This window comes from Diceros bicornis, chromosome 29 (assembly GCF_020826845.1).
Source record: "Diceros bicornis minor isolate mBicDic1 chromosome 29, mDicBic1.mat.cur, whole genome shotgun sequence".
Classification (NCBI taxonomy): Eukaryota; Metazoa; Chordata; class Mammalia; order Perissodactyla; family Rhinocerotidae; genus Diceros; species Diceros bicornis.
Window position 1 is genome coordinate 6,364,350 of NC_080768.1, and position 6,259 is coordinate 6,370,608.

At 48.8% G+C, this 6,259-nt stretch overlaps 1 long non-coding RNA gene across 1 annotated transcript; it reads left to right on the forward strand.

Annotated features, from left to right (window-relative positions):
- Positions 1 to 27: 27 nt before the first annotated feature.
- LOC131394108 (uncharacterized) lies at positions 28 to 5,408 on the forward strand. The gene is made up of 3 exons (XR_009216069.1): positions 28 to 203; positions 3,831 to 4,001; positions 5,391 to 5,408. It is a non-coding gene; the product is annotated as an uncharacterized LOC131394108 (long non-coding RNA).
- Positions 5,409 to 6,259: the final 851 nt, after the last annotated feature.

Here is a 6,259-nt window from a genome sequence, read left to right on the forward strand (position 1 = left end):
GAGCTGTTGGGGTGCGGACTCTCTGGTTCTGCTTTATCCCGAGTTACTAGCCGGACAGGGAGGAGGGGCAGCGTTTTCTGGTTCCAGGAGGGGAAAGTACGGATCAGATCCGGCCTCTTGATGTGTGCAGAAAGGTTTTCTCTGCTGTTCCCCAACCTGAGAACGGGCCCTGGAAAAGTACTTCTTGTTGGTTAGAGCTGCAGGTAGGTTAGTGGGGAGGTGGTTAAACTGCTCAGCTCCTCTGGGGCCGCTGAAAGGCAGTCAGGTAACCGCTAGTCAGGGAGTGCGTGTGTATGGAAGGAGTTGGATTCCAGGACTTAATTGGTCTTCAGAAATCTTACAGGGGGTGTTAACTGGCGTCTTCCTCTGTATCTCGCCCTCAAATCCATTCGGATCTCTGCCCTCACTAGCGCTTTTTCCGGAGGGGCTTGAGGGTTAATCAAGATTCAAGGTGTAAGAAGTAAGACCGCACGGTGAAAAGCTCTCAGGATCTCTATCTATCATCTATCTATCTATCTGTCTGTCTATCTATCTATTGTATAATTCAAGGAAGAAGCAGTGTTTAGGCACGCTGAGGGTGATGACGAATTTGGAGTCTTTAGCTCCTAAAGCAGGCAATTAGCCAAACTATTGCTCCTTTTTATTTTGAGGGAGTTTTCCGGTGCCATCCTGTAGTCAAGGGTGTTTCCCATTCCTACAGGACCTTGCTGCACTGATCACATGGTTTGATTAGATGGAGGACTCTCTCCTTCCTTGCACAATCCTGCAGTAGAACAAGGCACAGTTGAGGAATTTACCCTCTTGACAGGAAAATAGAGTGGACAAGGCAGGTGACCCGGTAAACCCAGCAGAGCTCTTATGATTATTTTCCTTTTACCAAAATAAAACCACGAAGTCAGACACCTTCCTTTCTCCCCTACAGTTTTAATGTGCTTCATAAAATGCTTTATTTCCTTGAAGGTCATGTTTATTTATCCTGAGAGCCTTCCCTCCCCCTCCCCATGCCCAGTTTTCCTTCACTTTTCAACGCATTTCCTGTTTACTCATCACAACTTTGGAATTCTGGTCTTCTAGGTCTCTCCCCATTTCAGAGACTAACTCTACAATACAGATGTCAGAGCTTTCCATAAATCTTTTGAGTCTCTTCTCTCTAAACCAATACAAGGGGGCAGTTCTAAGGTCTGGATTTCCAGTCTTTCAGCTTCATTTTCCCCAAAACCTCATTTTCGAAAGTCCCATTCACTCTCCCCATGACAACCTCCCTTTTCACTGACTTCCAGACCTCAGCTCTTCCTTTGTCAAGCAGTCCTGCAAAGGCAATATGTCACAACGTGTACACATTGGGAGCAGGACTCTATCTACTAGAAAAGGAATTTAAAATTGAAATGGCATGCAGAAATTAGGATCGGGAGTAGAGGATGCTTATGGTTGAGGAGGGATCATTGCAGTATTCCATACTTTCCTCAACATTTCAAGTTTTAGAATAAAACGTTTCCCCTAATTCAGAGGTATTATTTGAGGCATCTACATATATCCCATATTTCATATGTTAAAAAAAGAATGCAATGATTTAAAAGTTTGGAGGAGGGTCTTTCTCCTGGGAAAGCACCAGTTTGAATAAGAGTTATAGTCAATGTCTTCTGCCTTGAAGTTATGGGAGGGTTTTTAGAAAGGAAAAGTAGAAAACATCATGGAGAAAGGGGTTTATTGTCCCTGGAGGATAGCCTTAGCTCAGAAAAGAGTGGTTTTCACCCCACATCCTAGCCATGGGATGGAATAGATGGTGAGTGGGAGTGGGCAGAACAGAAATCTCAGGGGCTAGAGAACCGTGCATGGCTACAGTGTAAACACCTGACCCACAAATAAGCCTTTCGTGTCAGATTGGAAAAGGGACCAGAAATTCCTTCTGTGTTGACACGCCCACCTCTGTGTCGTGTGACTTTCCACTTCTCCACTAAGAGGTGGAGCTTCTTCTTCACGCTCTTGAGTTTGGCTGGACTGTGATTTGCTTTGACCAAGAAAAAGGGGAGAAATTATGTTGTAGGAGTTCCAAGCCCAGGCCCGGGGCCCCGCAGCTGCTTCTCTCTTTCTCTTTCTGTCTGTCTGTGTCTCTCTCTGTCTCTTTCTTTTTCTGTCACTGTCTCTCTCATTGTCTCTCCCTCTGTCTCTGTCTCTCTGTCTCTAATTCTCTTTCTCTGTCTTTCTGTCTCTGCCTCATCTATATATGTCTCTCTGTCTCTGTCTCTCTCTCTCATTCTCTCTCTCTCAGCACCCTGAGCCTGTCCCGTGAAGCACTGGGGCACCCTCTGGCCAGCACTAAGATGTTCCCCTCAGCTAGACTAAACTTCCGACAGGCTTCTTCTGGAGTCTAGGACCCTGACTGCCCTTTCCATAGAGCATTTACTTAGAACACTTGTCACTGTAAATTTCTTCCCTGTCTCTCTGAGATGTATGTAAACCTTCTTAAAAGCCTCTTGCCAGTTTTACAACCCAGGGATGTCTCTCTCAGGAGCCCCTGTTTGAAATGTGACTGTCTAGGGAGATAGAGCCCCCATCTCCCAGTCTCTGGAGGGTGCTAGGGGCCTAACTTTGGGGACTCTTGGAGACTGATCCCGACCTCCAGACGTGAGCAGGGCCATCTGAGATGGCCCAGTCCAGTCACAATTTCAATGATGACACATGATCTACTCTGGGAGAGCCCAGCTCAACCTACTGGACCACAAAGTGAGGAGCAAATAAAATCTGTGTTGCTCTAAGCCACTTGGTATTGGAGTGGTTGGTTATGCAGCAATGGAAAATGTATATACTTCCACTGGGTCACGATTTGGTGCCTGGACAGGACTTGTCCTGACACAGTTGGCCAAGCCACCAGGAGAATGACTATTGGCCCTCAGCTCCACACAGAGTCGTCAACCCCGACCTTGTGAGGCTGGGTTGAGACTCTGCATAGCATGTTTCTCCTTTGCCAGTTCCCTCTGTTTGGTTCTGCAGACAGGAGCCATAGGAAGACGAGACGGCAGAAGAGGGGAGGCTGATTGCTCTTTCTGCTGGCTTCCTGCTCCTGTTGTGGATGCCCCAGCAACGGCCCTCCACCCAGGCGCTGAGGTGGCTTCCAGTCTGTCGCTGTCGGCACTCCCAGAACCACCACATGTGGCCCGGAGGAGCTCCCAGGGAGGCAGGCTCGGAGCTGAGTGGGGCTCCTTCTCTGAGCCTCCTGGTTCTGATAACCCCAATGTCTTCTCTCTTCTCTCCCTGTTGTTGGGGTGGGGGCTGCATCCTGCAGTTGTCACCTCACTGTCCCTGTTTTGCTTTTTCATTTCTCCAACTCATTTATCCAGTTCCCTACATTAAATTCTCTCTGTGGAAATGCCTAGTGTAGACTCTATAGAAACACAGTGTTCAAACTCTTGTGACTCAAAGATTGCTCCTACGTGGGATGGTGCATTGAATTAAGTAGTCATAGGAACGTCACCCAAGCTCCCCCACTACCTGGGGGTCTTTCCTAGGATGCATGGGTAGAGGAGTCCAGATGGAGATTCTGAGAAAATATGTTTGTATTTGTATCATGGGAGAATGCCAGGCAGTGACAAAACCCAATTGAATGAGAAAATCTTTAGAAAATTTCCACAGTGTGCATCCTTCTCCACATCACACAATTCTGCCTGAGCACAGTCTCCCCTCCTGCCTGAAACATCCCTGTGGTGGGTAGGATGTCAAGACATCGCTGTCCTGGCACAAAAAGGAAGAGGAATTGCAGGCCAGGGCGGTTTGGCAGTGTCTGCTGACTTCACATCTCGGTCCTCTTCTGCTTGTGTTTCTCCCTTTTACAGACTGGCTCAGACTCTCTATCTTTTCCTGCCTGACCCTCATTTGAATGTGTTTGGAGCAGACGATCATGAGCAGGGAGGTGCTGCTGACATGAAGGGCACGTGCTGCCAAAGGGGCATGTTGACTGCCCTGAAAGTGCTAGAGATGATGGAACTCAGGACCCAAACTCCAAGGTGTGTTTTGTTTGGATGAATTTGGAAGTATCCCCACCGCAGTGGAGACACAGGGCCAACTATGTGTGTGGGGAGCAATGGCTCATGCCCATACCGTCCCTCATCACAGACCAGGCAGCATCCCGGGGAGAAGCAGATGCACTCTGTTACAGGATGCAGCGGTATTCCTGGAGACCTGGGGTGAGGTGAGGGAGGAATGTGGGGCTGGGTCCCTGCCCTCCAAGAATCTGTAACGGGGGTGAATCCAGTACTGTGTCTGTGTCAAGGGTCTGAGGACATTACTGTTCTCTCCTACTTGGTAAGCTTTCAACTGGTGGTGGAATTCCTCCGCGCAGTTGAGAGTGTTAATAACCAACTAACATTAATTATCAATGAAAAACAGAAAAGCGGCTCATGCAGGCCACGCGGTGTAAAATAGCCCCTCCTGGACACTGGGCATCCCCTCACTCTGCTTTCTTTTTCTTCCCAGCATGGGTGTCACTTAATTAGTTTATTTTCTCATTGTCCATCTGCCTCCACTAGAATATCACACCCAGGAGGAGGGACATTATCTGAGTTCTTCATCCCGGTACCTTTCCCAGAGGCAGCAGTCAATAAACACTTGTGGTGTGAATGCAGCAAGGGGTCTGGGGTTATAGAGGATGATGATTTGCAGACATCCGAGTCCCTCAGTCAGTCACTGTGCAGACTTTTTCCCTTCTCCTCTCCTCCACCCTTTAAGATCCAATAGCCCTGGTCAATGAATGTTCTGGGGGAGCAGAGGAAGTTGTGAATACCTCCCATGGGTATCAGGAAGGGAGCTGCTTTAAGCCCGGGAAGGTCCTTTCCGGTTTGCATGAACATAGCACGGACATGCAAGGTGTGTGGGGTGAGAGGATGAGAGGGCAGTGGAGGGCAGGTGGCAGATGCAGCAGGAGAGTTAGGTGGGGACTTGGGCCGTGTTCTGATTAGGGGACTGTGAGGGCAGAGTCGGGTGGCTCCAGAGGACTATGTAGGAAGCATTTAGACAGAGCAGTGAGGCTGGAGAGGTTTGGGGTGTGGTCTTGAAGCTGCATTTGTTTTGCAAGTTTTTTGTTTCATCCCTATTTCATTCTTACTTGGGGAGCATTAGGGAGGAGACTGCGGGAGATGATGAGGGTGTTAATACCCCCCCCGCACCCCCCATAGTCATGCTCCTGGGTGTAGAGAGAGACATGACCACATTGAGGTCCACAGGGAAGGGAAAGGTCTGGTGGAGACCTTCAGGGGCTTTCAGCACAGATGGCATTATAGGTCCCCTCCCCTTTCTGGGTCCCAAAACCAGACAATATAAAGAGCAAAATAAGTATAAAGGAGCCCAGAAAATTCTGATTTTCTCTGCAACAACTAGTCATGTGTGATATTTTTCAGCAAATTCTTCCACTGGCGTCACAGTCCCAGGCTGTTGTTGGTGGGACTCTGGGTCCTGTCTCCAGAGCAGAGCCTTGACCCATATGCACTTTTGTCCAGAGAATCCTGTCTCTAAGGCAGCCTTCGTGAAGATCTGAGCCTTCCCCCTTTGAGTTGTATGAGCCCCCTCATACAACACACAAGGCCCATAAAGGTAGCAGGGCCCAGGATATCCCTTGTGGTCGATGGAAGATTGGTCACCATTGTACCTCCCTCCCTGAAGCGGACCTCTGCAGTGTGACTTTGCAGCTCCTACCCTCTGCGGGTGGAGTGTGTTTCTATAACTCTGGAATCTAAGCTGGCCTTTTGACTTGCTGTGGTCAATAGAAGACAGCGAAAGTGAGCCTAGACTTCAAGATACCTTGCATGCTTCCTCTGGTTCTGTTGGGACCCTGGAAGCCACCATGAGAACAAGCCTGGGTGAGCCTGAGATGAGAAGAGGCTTGGCTCAGAGATTTCCCATTGTCTCAGCTAGAAGGCAGCCCCCAGTCAACCTGGAAGGCGACTGTAGATGCAGGAGTAAGCCCAGGTGTTCTGGGCTGAATTGTGCCCCCCCAAATTCATATGTTGAGGTCCTAACCCCTGGCACCTCAGAATGGAACTGTTTTTGGAGATAAGGTCTTTAAAGAGGTAATTAAATTAAAATGAGGTCATTACAGTGGGCCATAATCCTTGATGACTGGCATGTTTACAAGAAGAGGAAATTTGGGCACTGTAGGCACAGAGGGAAGACCGTGGGAAGACAAGGGAGAAGGCAGCCATGGGCAAGTGAAGGAGAGAGGCTCAGAAGAAACCAGCCTTGCTGACATCTTGATCTTGGGCTTCCAGTC